Genomic DNA, 14,500 nt, shown 5'->3' with positions numbered 1-14,500 from the left:
TTTTCAAAAAACTTAATTTTTAATGCAATAAATAATATATTAATTTTATAAAAGAAAACAACACACACTATTATTAATGTAGTGGTAAACCAAACATACATAATTTATTGAAAACGTACAAGAAAAAACACACCAAACATACATAGTTTATTGAAACATGCAAGAAAAAACACACCAAACATTGAAAGTTTTTGACATTTCTATTCGAAGGTTGCTCCAAATTTTTGCCAAATGTGCTTGACGAGATCCTTTTTCAACTGAATGTGTTTGACCCTATCACGTAGATCGGCTCTAGTATGAATATCCGATTCGGCTCGGGCTTGAACGTGCACTTCAAATTGTGGCAACACTTGTGTTTTGGACATTGAAAGAGGAGCTAGAGCTAGCACTAGCATTGTTCGATGGTTCGAAGTCAATATTTTCCCAGTTTCGCGAATATGTATCTCGTTCATCCTCGACTATCATGTTATGTAAAATAATGCAAGCCCTCATTATTTTACCTAAGACCTCAATGTCCCACATTCTAGCGGGCTGACGAATAATAGCAAATCGTGCTTGGAGAACCCCAAATACGCGTTCCACATCCTTCCTACATGATTCTTGTTGTTTGGCAAACAACTGTGCTTTGTTGCCTGTAGGGTGTAAATTTGATTTCCCGAAAACAGGGAGTTTCGTTTGTATTGATAAGAAAGCTTATTACAAACTAATAATCAAATGATTACAACAGAAGCAGAGGGAATGCCCTCTTTGTTTTGTGTGGGGACTTTACGTGGCTATAGGACGCTTCGCTCGATGCTCGTGTCGAGTATGCTTCCCTTGGACCGTTTGACCGAGGTTGCTGGAGAGCTTCAGTTCGCAGTAGAAGCTCGAATCGATGGAGTTCGGGTCTATTTAGTTCGCCGGCGATCGGAGCTCGGAACTAAACAGTGATGCTGCCTTGGACCGTTCGATCGAGGTTGCTGGAGAGCTTCAGTACGCAGTAGAAGCTCCAGTCGATGGAGTTCAGGTCGGCTTAGTTCACCGGCGATCGGAGCTCAGAACTAGGCAGTGATGCTGTAATGCAAAGATGATGCGAACAGCTTGGTCTCAACTGCTTTTTTTCAAGTTTTTCGACCCCTCCCTTAAAGTTTGTTGGAAGAGGCTTTTAAATGGAAGAAGGACAGCTTGACTGCTCCTTGAATTATGGGATGTGACCATACATTGTTCGGAGATATCCTGCTGCCCATTCGTACCACCAACGGTCATTCGAAGAGTTGTGCTCTGCGTCACGTCACGTAGGAGTGGGAAAGCCCCTCCTCGTATGCGCGACAACGGCTGTCAGATGCTTGCGTGGATCTGACCAACTAGGAGTGGGAAAGCCCCTCCTCGTATGCGCGACAACGGCTGTCAGATGCTTGCGTGGATCTGACCAACCACTAAACGTCAGCGGCTCTTGCTCGTTGTTTGGACAACTGAGGTGAGTCGCATTTATGAGAGTGCAGGCTGCTTTGGCATCTGTCCGCTCACTTGTACTGTGGACGGCTGTTCGGCGGGCCTGGAGTGTCGGACTCGGGCAGGCGAGTTGCGTGAAAGGCGAATTTCCGCTATTCCAATTGATCTCAACTCGTGCAGGTGAGCCGATCATTCAGGCGAATCTGGAACCGAGCACATTTGACGACCATGCGGCTCAGGCCTGTGCTAGGGAATTGTGCAGGCGACTTCTTGCAGGCGAATTTCCCGTAGGCTCACAGAGGTATTTTTTTACCGTCTACAAGACCCCCTTCAAAGTTTTCAGACCTAAACCGGCTTGCGTGTGGTCTGGAATACTTTGAATGAAGAAGTTTTTTGGTGAAGTAAGCGCAATTGGTTTCTTTTAGGATTTTTAGCAAACCCTCAGCTATCAACGGGTTTGATGTGCCTTTACCGATCACCGTTTGAATCGGGCTAGTCATACTATTCCCCTCAGTATGATGAGTTGTTGAGCAGTTTCTCTTAGGCTTAATGCTAAGATTTCTGCTCTAACCCTTAGCCGTCTGAGGCGTGGGTTTTAACCGTTCGAGCGAGGTCATTCTACTGGCTTGGTTCATAATTTTACCTTTAAAGGCGAATGAGTCGTCGAGGCGAAATCAGGTTTTAGGGGTGAAATTCTGTTCGACTTGCGGATTTGGGTCGAATTTTCACAGGCGAGACCCTTCTTTTCGGGCGAAACTCGGTTCGATGTGGGTGAGCCACGCGTCCGCTGGTGGGCTTCTTGCTTTCCAGCTAAGACGGCGTGGTTCTGTCACGTCGTGTTCTGACGTAAGCTTCGTGCTCCCCGTTTGAATCGTGGCCGTGGTTTTCGAACCCAACCGTCAGATACAACCGTCGATTTTGGTTCAGGTTTGGGATTTTTCGACCGACCCGCTTCCCGCCTCGATGTGGCACTTCAAAATGTCAGGGGGCAATCTGGGCCGTTGATTTTGATCGTGGTCACGTTTCTCGTCCACCAGTATTTCGCTTTTTGAGGGTGATCGTGGCTACGTTGGCAACTCCTCCGTTAAATAGGCCGTTCCCTTTCTTTGAGAGTTACCGTGTTCAAGAATCTTGAAAGGTTTCCAAAGAGAGAGAGTTCCCGCTTAATCCCCTCAATGGCGCCGAAATCCAAGAAGTGTATCGCGAAAGGAGGAGGTCCCGGGCGCTATTCCGACCGCCTCGCCACCAGTGCACCCGTCCGCATACCTGAGACACACTTGGGTAAGTCCAGGGGTTCATCTTACGACTTCGCGTAGGTTATAGGTGTCGGGTCGGGCGGATGAGCCTCGTTTATCCCCCTTAGGTTCGATCATCTTTGGTAGCTTCCTTGATTTAGGGCAAAATCTACCCCTTTTTTGGGCGGATTTTATATTTGCTCATAGAGGACGATTTCTGCCTCTACAGGCGAAATTGACTTTCGTTGGGTGGAGGCGAATTCGTCCTTGATAGGCGAGTTCGACCTCTTTTCTAATAAAAGGGGAGCGTTGTTTTCGCTTTCCGACAAGCGAATTCGCCCATTTTTATTGGATTGGCGGGTTCATCCTCAGGGCGGATCCTATCCTGACTCTTGTGTCCTTTCTTGCAGCGACCTTTTCTGATGAAGCCCTTCCGAAGGGCGGGGCCATCGGCCTTGCCGGAGGTGCAAGGCGCATAGGACCTCTCCGGTTTCCTTCCTTGGGTCCGGTGCCCGTGTTCTCCGCTGATAAGCCGGTCGGCTCGACAAAGAGAGTCGCCGATGGGCACCACCTAACGCTGCGCGAGTTGACCACTGACGCGGCGCTGACAGACGAGGATAGGGTGGAGCTGCTGAAGCCTCAGATTTTGTTTAGCGATTCTGCCACTGATCCTTCCACCCTGTTGATCAAAGAGAGCAGGTGGCTCCGCGTAATGGACGGGGTCCACTACTATCTCCCCAACATGCCGAAGGGGTTCTCAATTATTGAGCTACGCTTTCTTGCGGTCCCAAGGATGATGAATTGGGATCTGACCCCAACTCAAGACGGGGTGACTTGTGGTGTCTTTACAGGCTCCACGGCAGGGTACGGGGTAGAAAGCTCCTGTAAACGGGTGACTGGCTTGCGTCCGGGTCTACCGTTCAATGAGGCGCCCACTGGAGAAACGACAGCAGTCGCGGAGACGGGAGATTTCCCCCTAAGGATTTCCAAGCTCCGGGGTGGGTCTAATCTGCGCCTGGCAGTAAGACCTGGTGGTCCAAGATCACCGATTACATCCTGGCCGAGAATTCCGACCTTGCGAATACAGAGTTGTATGCGGCCATTCAGGCCACTTGCCATGGTCTGAAGATCAACGCTCCCCGGTTCCATAGCGTCTTAGAGCTATATTGTGCCGACAGTGGCACGTTTTACACCCCCAATGGTGAGCTCGGTATAACTCTCCACGAGATGTACGAAGTGTCGGGACTGCCTCTGGGAGACTTCTGTATGAAGAGTACGTTCCCGACCAAGATGAGATCGACCAGCTCTCGGCCCACTCCCCACTGGTGGTTGGGACTCTGTGGGAATTGCTCTGCCACTACCACATATGCCTCAACACCTTAGGGGCGGTGGATCACAAGGGTTCATTGAAGAGGCCCTGGCTAGGCAGAAGGAAATCTTCAAGATCGAAATGGGGATGGCTATGCAGGAGACGAAACAAATGCACGACCAACAAATCCGCGCTTTGTCAAGTCAGCTAGCTGAATCCAATCGTCGCACCCAGAACGCCGCAGTTGGTAGCAATCCAAAGGTGGACGAAATCATCATGGCCGACGCACCGCCCAAGAATACTGGGGGTGGCCCCACTAAAAATAACAACACTGGGGGTGAACCCACCAATAGTGACAACACTGGGGGTGGCCGTATTATTCCTCTCGACAATTGTCCAAAACAGGATAGAGATCAGGCCGACAAGATGAAGGATCTCGAAAGAAAAATCGAAGCCCTGATGTCTGTTCGGGAAGTGAAGAAGAACGGCATTCCGTATCCTTACCCGAAAGAGTGGGATTCGATCCCGTATCCGGCGAAGTTCAACCTGATCAACTTCACGCCGTTCGGCGGGAAGGGCTCGCCCACTCAGCATCTAATCTACTTCAAGTCCCACTTGGGGGCACCCTTCGCGGGCCTGCCTTCGATTGGTACCGCCGTCTCAAGCCCGGAAGCATCAACAGCTGGGAGGACTTGGAAGGCATGTTTCTCGCCCATTTCTTCGATGATGACACCGAGGTGTCGATCAGGACACTCTTCGACGAGAAACAAAAAGGCGGAGAGTCGGTAGATACCTTCATCAAACGCTTCCGCAATCAGGCAATGAACTGCAGGGATCCCGTCACGGAGGAATTCCTCTTGCAGACTTGTCAGAACAACTTGTCCATTGACATCTTGGACGTGATGGGAATAGAGCCGCTCAATACCTGGAAAGAGTTGAAGGCTCGAGGAGAACAAGCTGAACGCTTCATCAGAAGGCGGAAGGTCGAAAGAAACCAACCGATGGTTGATCCTCCGGATTCGGATCTCGTACCTCATGATGAAGAGGACGTACCTGCAACGGTTATTGACGATGATCAAAAGTCACAACAGCAGCCCTGGGAACAACAGGAGAATTCGGACGAAGAGCTCCAAAACGAGTACTCGTTCAAAGACGAAGACGTTCCAGCTATCTTCGAGACCCTTCTCGAAAACAACAAAATCAAACTCCCGCCCATCACGCATCAAGAGGAAGATGGCGATTCTGCGGACCCAACGTCCTGCGAGTACCACAGAAGGATCCTCCACCCCACCAAGGAATGCTTTGCTCTCAAGAATAGCATCCAGACCTTGGTTGAAGCCGGCGTTATAACGCTAGGGTAAGCCGATTGAAAACGGCAAAACTCCAAAGAGTACAAGAGTATAAACTGTTCCTCAATACTCCAAAGAGTACAAGAGTATAAACTGTTCCTCAATACTCCAAAGAGTACAAGAGTATAAACTGTTCCTCAATACTCCAAAGAGTACAAGAGTATAAACTGTTCCTCAATACTCCAAAGAGTACAAGAGTATAAACTGTTCCTCAATACTCCAAAGAGTACAAGAGTATAAACTGTTCCTCAATACTCCAAAGAGTACAAGAGTATAAACTGTTCCTCAATACTCCAAAGAGTACAAGAGTATAAACTGTTCCTCAATACTCCAAAGAGTACAAGAGTATAAACTGTTCCTCAATACTCCAAAGAGTACAAGAGTATAAACTGTTCCTCAATACTCCAAAGAGTACAAGAGTATAAACTGTTCCTCAATACTCCAAAGAGTACAAGAGTATAAACTGTTCCTCAATACTCCAAAGAGTACAAGAGTATAAACTGTTCCTCAATACTCCAAAGAGTACAAGAGTATAAACTGTTCCTCAATACTCCAAAGAGTACAAGAGTATAAACTGTTCCTCAATACTCCAAAGAGTACAAGAGTATAAACTGTTCCTCAATACTCCAAAGAGTACAAGAGTATAAACTGTTCCTCAATACTCCAAAGAGTACAAGAGTATAAACTGTTCCTCAATACTCCAAAGAGTACAAGAGTATAAACTGTTCCTCAATACTCCAAAGAGTACAAGAGTATAAACTGTTCCTCAATACTCCAAAGAGTACAAGAGTATAAACTGTTCCTCAATACTCCAAAGAGTACAAGAGTATAAACTGTTCCTCAATACTCCAAAGAGTACAAGAGTATAAACTGTTCCTCAATACTCCAAAGAGTACAAGAGTATAAACTGTTCCTCAATACTCCAAAGAGTACAAGAGTATAAACTGTTCCTCAATACTCCAAAGAGTACAAGAGTATAAACTGTTCCTCAATACTCCAAAGAGTACAAGAGTATAAACTGTTCCTCAATACTCCAAAGAGTACAAGAGTATAAACTGTTCCTCAATACTCCAAAGAGTACAAGAGTATAAACTGTTCCTCAATACTCCAAAGAGTACAAGAGTATAAACTGTTCCTCAATACTCCAAAGAGTACAAGAGTATAAACTGTTCCTCAATACTCCAAAGAGTACAAGAGTATAAACTGTTCCTCAATACTCCAAAGAGTACAAGAGTATAAACTGTTCCTCAATACTCCAAAGAGTACAAGAGTATAAACTGTTCCTCAATACTCCAAAGAGTACAAGAGTATAAACTGTTCCTCAATACTCCAAAGAGTACAAGAGTATAAACTGTTCCTCAATACTCCAAAGAGTACAAGAGTATAAACTGTTCCTCAATACTCCAAAGAGTACAAGAGTATAAACTGTTCCTCAATACTCCAAAGAGTACAAGAGTATAAACTGTTCCTCAATACTCCAAAGAGTACAAGAGTATAAACTGTTCCTCAATACTCCAAAGAGTACAAGAGTATAAACTGTTCCTCAATACTCCAAAGAGTACAAGAGTATAAACTGTTCCTCAATACTCCAAAGAGTACAAGAGTATAAACTGTTCCTCAATACTCCAAAGAGTACAAGAGTATAAACTGTTCCTCAATACTCCAAAGAGTACAAGAGTATAAACTGTTCCTCAATACTCCAAAGAGTACAAGAGTATAAACTGTTCCTCAATACTCCAAAGAGTACAAGAGTATAAACTGTTCCTCAATACTCCAAAGAGTACAAGAGTATAAACTGTTCCTCAATACTCCAAAGAGTACAAGAGTATAAACTGTTCCTCAATACTCCAAAGAGTACAAGAGTATAAACTGTTCCTCAATACTCCAAAGAGTACAAGAGTATAAACTGTTCCTCAATACTCCAAAGAGTACAAGAGTATAAACTGTTCCTCAATACTCCAAAGAGTACAAGAGTATAAACTGTTCCTCAATACTCCAAAGAGTACAAGAGTATAAACTGTTCCTCAATACTCCAAAGAGTACAAGAGTATAAACTGTTCCTCAATACTCCAAAGAGTACAAGAGTATAAACTGTTCCTCAATACTCCAAAGAGTACAAGAGTATAAACTGTTCCTCAATACTCCAAAGAGTACAAGAGTATAAACTGTTCCTCAATACTCCAAAGAGTACAAGAGTATAAACTGTTCCTCAATACTCCAAAGAGTACAAGAGTATAAACTGTTCCTCAATACTCCAAAGAGTACAAGAGTATAAACTGTTCCTCAATACTCCAAAGAGTACAAGAGTATAAACTGTTCCTCAATACTCCAAAGAGTACAAGAGTATAAACTGTTCCTCAATACTCCAAAGAGTACAAGAGTATAAACTGTTCCTCAATACTCCAAAGAGTACAAGAGTATAAACTGTTCCTCAATACTCCAAAGAGTACAAGAGTATAAACTGTTCCTCAATACTCCAAAGAGTACAAGAGTATAAACTGTTCCTCAATACTCCAAAGAGTACAAGAGTATAAACTGTTCCTCAATACTCCAAAGAGTACAAGAGTATAAACTGTTCCTCAATACTCCAAAGAGTACAAGAGTATAAACTGTTCCTCAATACTCCAAAGAGTACAAGAGTATAAACTGTTCCTCAATACTCCAAAGAGTACAAGAGTATAAACTGTTCCTCAATACTCCAAAGAGTACAAGAGTATAAACTGTTCCTCAATACTCCAAAGAGTACAAGAGTATAAACTGTTCCTCAATACTCCAAAGAGTACAAGAGTATAAACTGTTCCTCAATACTCCAAAGAGTACAAGAGTATAAACTGTTCCTCAATACTCCAAAGAGTACAAGAGTATAAACTGTTCCTCAATACTCCAAAGAGTACAAGAGTATAAACTGTTCCTCAATACTCCAAAGAGTACAAGAGTATAAACTGTTCCTCAATACTCCAAAGAGTACAAGAGTATAAACTGTTCCTCAATACTCCAAAGAGTACAAGAGTATAAACTGTTCCTCAATACTCCAAAGAGTACAAGAGTATAAACTGTTCCTCAATACTCCAAAGAGTACAAGAGTATAAACTGTTCCTCAATACTCCAAAGAGTACAAGAGTATAAACTGTTCCTCAATACTCCAAAGAGTACAAGAGTATAAACTGTTCCTCAATACTCCAAAGAGTACAAGAGTATAAACTGTTCCTCAATACTCCAAAGAGTACAAGAGTATAAACTGTTCCTCAATACTCCAAAGAGTACAAGAGTATAAACTGTTCCTCAATACTCCAAAGAGTACAAGAGTATAAACTGTTCCTCAATACTCCAAAGAGTACAAGAGTATAAACTGTTCCTCAATACTCCAAAGAGTACAAGAGTATAAACTGTTCCTCAATACTCCAAAGAGTACAAGAGTATAAACTGTTCCTCAATACTCCAAAGAGTACAAGAGTATAAACTGTTCCTCAATACTCCAAAGAGTACAAGAGTATAAACTGTTCCTCAATACTCCAAAGAGTACAAGAGTATAAACTGTTCCTCAATACTCCAAAGAGTACAAGAGTATAAACTGTTCCTCAATACTCCAAAGAGTACAAGAGTATAAACTGTTCCTCAATACTCCAAAGAGTACAAGAGTATAAACTGTTCCTCAATACTCCAAAGAGTACAAGAGTATAAACTGTTCCTCAATACTCCAAAGAGTACAAGAGTATAAACTGTTCCTCAATACTCCAAAGAGTACAAGAGTATAAACTGTTCCTCAATACTCCAAAGAGTACAAGAGTATAAACTGTTCCTCAATACTCCAAAGAGTACAAGAGTATAAACTGTTCCTCAATACTCCAAAGAGTACAAGAGTATAAACTGTTCCTCAATACTCCAAAGAGTACAAGAGTATAAACTGTTCCTCAATACTCCAAAGAGTACAAGAGTATAAACTGTTCCTCAATACTCCAAAGAGTACAAGAGTATAAACTGTTCCTCAATACTCCAAAGAGTACAAGAGTATAAACTGTTCCTCAATACTCCAAAGAGTACAAGAGTATAAACTGTTCCTCAATACTCCAAAGAGTACAAGAGTATAAACTGTTCCTCAATACTCCAAAGAGTACAAGAGTATAAACTGTTCCTCAATACTCCAAAGAGTACAAGAGTATAAACTGTTCCTCAATACTCCAAAGAGTACAAGAGTATAAACTGTTCCTCAATACTCCAAAGAGTACAAGAGTATAAACTGTTCCTCAATACTCCAAAGAGTACAAGAGTATAAACTGTTCCTCAATACTCCAAAGAGTACAAGAGTATAAACTGTTCCTCAATACTCCAAAGAGTACAAGAGTATAAACTGTTCCTCAATACTCCAAAGAGTACAAGAGTATAAACTGTTCCTCAATACTCCAAAGAGTACAAGAGTATAAACTGTTCCTCAATACTCCAAAGAGTACAAGAGTATAAACTGTTCCTCAATACTCCAAAGAGTACAAGAGTATAAACTGTTCCTCAATACTCCAAAGAGTACAAGAGTATAAACTGTTCCTCAATACTCCAAAGAGTACAAGAGTATAAACTGTTCCTCAATACTCCAAAGAGTACAAGAGTATAAACTGTTCCTCAATACTCCAAAGAGTACAAGAGTATAAACTGTTCCTCAATACTCCAAAGAGTACAAGAGTATAAACTGTTCCTCAATACTCCAAAGAGTACAAGAGTATAAACTGTTCCTCAATACTCCAAAGAGTACAAGAGTATAAACTGTTCCTCAATACTCCAAAGAGTACAAGAGTATAAACTGTTCCTCAATACTCCAAAGAGTACAAGAGTATAAACTGTTCCTCAATACTCCAAAGAGTACAAGAGTATAAACTGTTCCTCAATACTCCAAAGAGTACAAGAGTATAAACTGTTCCTCAATACTCCAAAGAGTACAAGAGTATAAACTGTTCCTCAATACTCCAAAGAGTACAAGAGTATAAACTGTTCCTCAATACTCCAAAGAGTACAAGAGTATAAACTGTTCCTCAATACTCCAAAGAGTACAAGAGTATAAACTGTTCCTCAATACTCCAAAGAGTACAAGAGTATAAACTGTTCCTCAATACTCCAAAGAGTACAAGAGTATAAACTGTTCCTCAATACTCCAAAGAGTACAAGAGTATAAACTGTTCCTCAATACTCCAAAGAGTACAAGAGTATAAACTGTTCCTCAATACTCCAAAGAGTACAAGAGTATAAACTGTTCCTCAATACTCCAAAGAGTACAAGAGTATAAACTGTTCCTCAATACTCCAAAGAGTACAAGAGTATAAACTGTTCCTCAATACTCCAAAGAGTACAAGAGTATAAACTGTTCCTCAATACTCCAAAGAGTACAAGAGTATAAACTGTTCCTCAATACTCCAAAGAGTACAAGAGTATAAACTGTTCCTCAATACTCCAAAGAGTACAAGAGTATAAACTGTTCCTCAATACTCCAAAGAGTACAAGAGTATAAACTGTTCCTCAATACTCCAAAGAGTACAAGAGTATAAACTGTTCCTTAAGAATAACCTGGCTACCTCCCAACGGGTATACGAGGTTAAACTATTTCCCAAGAACTTCAAAAAATACATGAGTATAAACTGTGTTCCTGTGAAGACTGATACAGTGATTAACAATGCGGTATCAATTTGATGACAAAAGCTGAATTCACAAGTACAAATTAAAGCTTCAATTCAAGATCTCGACGACGGTCAAGCGATGAACGCCATGCCGAAAGGACCTTAGCTATTCTACAAAGCACTGAATAGACTGAGAGACAAAGAGATCAAGTGTTGAAGCCATCTACAGGTTCTTCTATATGATTTACTCAACCAATCATTGAAAGGATCATAAGCAAGACCTATCTTATCCAAAGCATCCCAGAACTCCTCTATAAAAGATTGAGTCTGGAATACTTTGGAGTTGATACCATTTGTAACGCCCCGCCCTGGAATCCTCAATTCAAGATCTCGACGACGGTCAAGCGATGAACGCCATGCCGAATCTTAGCTATTCTACAAAGCACTGAACGGACTGAGAGACAAAGAGATCAAGTGTTGAAGCCATCTACAGGTTCTTCTATACGATCTACGCATCCCAGAACTCCTCTATAAAAGATTGAGTCTGGAATACTTTGGAGGGGGTATCTGTAGGCGTCAAAAAATGCTGAGAGATATCCAAATACAGCTCAAGAGGAAGTCATCCAAAAAAAAATCATCAAAGAAGAGACAGTCTTTACTGTCTAGAATTACTGATTCGCGAGATAGTATTTACTGTCTCGCGGGGAGAGACAGTCTTTACTGTCTGGAATTACTGTTCACGAGACAGTCTTTAGAGAGACAGTCTTTACTGTCTGGAATTACTGTTCACGAGACAGTCTTTACTGTCTGGAATTACTGTTCATGAGACAGTCTTTACTGTCTGGAATTACTGTTCATGAGACAGTATTTACTGTCTCGCGGGGAGAGACAGTCTTTACTGTCTGGAATTACTGTTCACGAGACAGTCTTTACTGTCTGGAATTACTGTTCACGAGACAGTCTTTACTGTCTGGAATTACTGTTCACGAGACAGTCTTTACTGTCTGGAATTACTGTTCACGAGACAGTCTTTACTGTCTGGAATTACTGTTCACGAGACAGTCTTTACTGTCTGGAATTACTGTTCACGAGACAGTCTTTACTGTCTGGAATTACTGTTCACGAGACAGTCTTTACTGTCTGGAATTACTGTTCACGAGACAGTCTTTACTGTCTGGAATTACTGTTCACGAGACAGTCTTTACTGTCTGGAATTACTGTTCACGAGACAGGGGGCGAGAATCACGTTGACAACTGCCAAAATAACGGAGTTTTAAAACGTGGGAAGGCAGTTACAACAAAAACGGCCAGAGAATTACTGTTCACGAGACAGTATTTACTGTCTCGCGGGGAGAGACAGTCTTTACTGTCTGGAATTACTAATCACGAGACAGTCTTTACTGTCTGGAATTACTGTTCACGAGACAGTATTTACTGTCTCGCGGGGAGAGACACGAGACAGTTGTAATTTTTATTTTGTTGTGTAAAGGAAGTCTTATAAAAAGGCTATCTCTTTTTGAATTTATTGTAATCGACCGAAGATATAATGAATTCCATGACAAAACTAACTTTTGGCGAAAACAATCATGACGAGGGTGGGTTCAAATCTGGAATGGTCTTCCATTCGTTTCACCACCAGGCCACGTCCCCTATCTCTGGGAAGGCTTTGCTCGCGGGGTACCTCATGTTGTGGCTGAAGAGGTGCATGGTTCCCACTCATTCCTTCGAGGCGCTCCCGGTGGAGGTGGTGTATCCTGCGGTTTGCTTAGCCCACGAGAAGTCCTATTCTTTGGTGTCGGCGACGATAGCGTGTATCCATCGAGGACTCCGCACGTTGACGGCACAGTTCTGCCGTGTGTCGACTATCAACGAAGGGGAAGGGGAAGTTATCAGGACCCCCAATCCCAGAGTGGGACTGCCGTACACCTACTTGATGGCGTGGTTTGTTTACCACTGTGAGTGTTTGATGAGCGCTCCCGCGACTCTTCAAGGAGACAGGTTCGTTCCGTTCCTTGAGCGTTTGGAGAGGTGCTCTTGGAAGTGTAGAGACATTCCCGACGCGCGGAAGACGCTCTCCCATTTTGTCCACTACAATTTTCGTCATTTCTTCCCCTTCTTCAGTGGAGGAAGATACGACGAGTCTCTTAGAGATGTGTCAACGGCAGAACATCACACGGCTCTCCCCCGTGGCGCTTTTCGATGGTTGGTGAATATTCGGCCGGGGTATCACATTCTACGCATAGGTTCTGTGTGCTATCTCGAGCCGTATATCCCTTGCAGGTTTGCCCGCCAGTTTGTGTACGATCAATTGTACGTGGGCAACGCCAATCCCTGCCTACACTTCGAAGGAGGACTGGTGGACGGAGCTCGGGAATGGTTCTGGACCCATGCTGGTGGCACCCAGGCTTGTTTTGAATTACCCGCGAAGGATCGTGATTTGCACCACACGCTCCTATACTACCGGTGGTATCGGGGCGCCAGCGCTAATCCCTCTGGTTTCTGGTTCCAGAGCTCATGTCTGACGGAACGCGATCGTCCTCTCAGAGGATCTCTCCGTTCTTCAAGGCAAAGGGGCCGCCAAACTGCTAGGGAGCTGTTCTCAGAGGATCCAGTTGAGGGCACCGAGAGTTTTGACGTCGGTTTAGACAAATCTGAGGCTCCCGAGGTTCGAGTTCCTTCTCCTGGTCCCTCGTTGGATGCCCCTGGTGAACCAAGAGAATCTGAACGCCCAAGACCGGTCCAGAGTCTAAGAGTTGGACAGATGGGGATGCCTCTTCTGTCTCCGAGTAGCTCGCTTCTCTCTAAACGTCAGCGAGAGACCGCGGCCGAAAGTTCCCGAGCGGAGGCGGCCAAGAAGGCCCGTCACGATGAGACAGTCGAGACCGCCCGAGCGTCGGAGGGTCAGGATAATGTTCCCCAGGTAAGCATCCCCGGAGCGGCGACACCTGGGTCTGGAGCTGTGCTGCCCGCCTCTTCTGCCGCATCGGGGGCAGTTCCGGCGACTTCGAAGGATGCTCCTCCGCAATCTGGCGTGAGGCCACAGACGGGAGTTCTAGTGGCTTCTGTGTTCGCATCAGGAGGTAATCTTTGCAACAGTACCCTTGATCGCAACGTTGATCTTACACATTTTGACACTTGTATCGGGCCTATGTAGGTGCGGTTGAGAAAATGATCTCCATTCCTTCTGACGAAGAGGAGGAGGCTGGAGATGAAGAGGGGCCCACAGGCTCAGGTAAGCGTAGGTTTTAGCATTACTCATCCTTCCGTACCCAACCGTCAATAGGGTCCCTTTCGAGGGGCCTCTGTTAACCCTCTTCGTGCATTCGTAGCTGACCCTGCCCATGAAGTTGCTGGCAAAGAGGATCCTCCCTCTTGGGTGAGTCGCTCATCTGGGGAGACAGGCGAATCTGAGGAGGATGACGACATCTCGGTCATGAGGTGCTATCTAGTGAGGAAGAGGTGTTGGCTCGTGAGGATGCGCCCGGCCAAATAGAGAGATCTCCTGCTCCTGCGGAAGCGTTGGCTGGGGATCATCCATCAGCACGAGAGTCTTTGTTTCAAAGGGAGGCTTCTACT

Source organism: Asparagus officinalis, chromosome 7 (genome assembly GCF_001876935.1).
Source record: "Asparagus officinalis chromosome 7, Aspof.V1, whole genome shotgun sequence".
NCBI lineage: Eukaryota > Viridiplantae > Streptophyta > Magnoliopsida > Asparagales > Asparagaceae > Asparagus > Asparagus officinalis.
Note: the sequence above shows the minus strand (reverse complement) of the source record.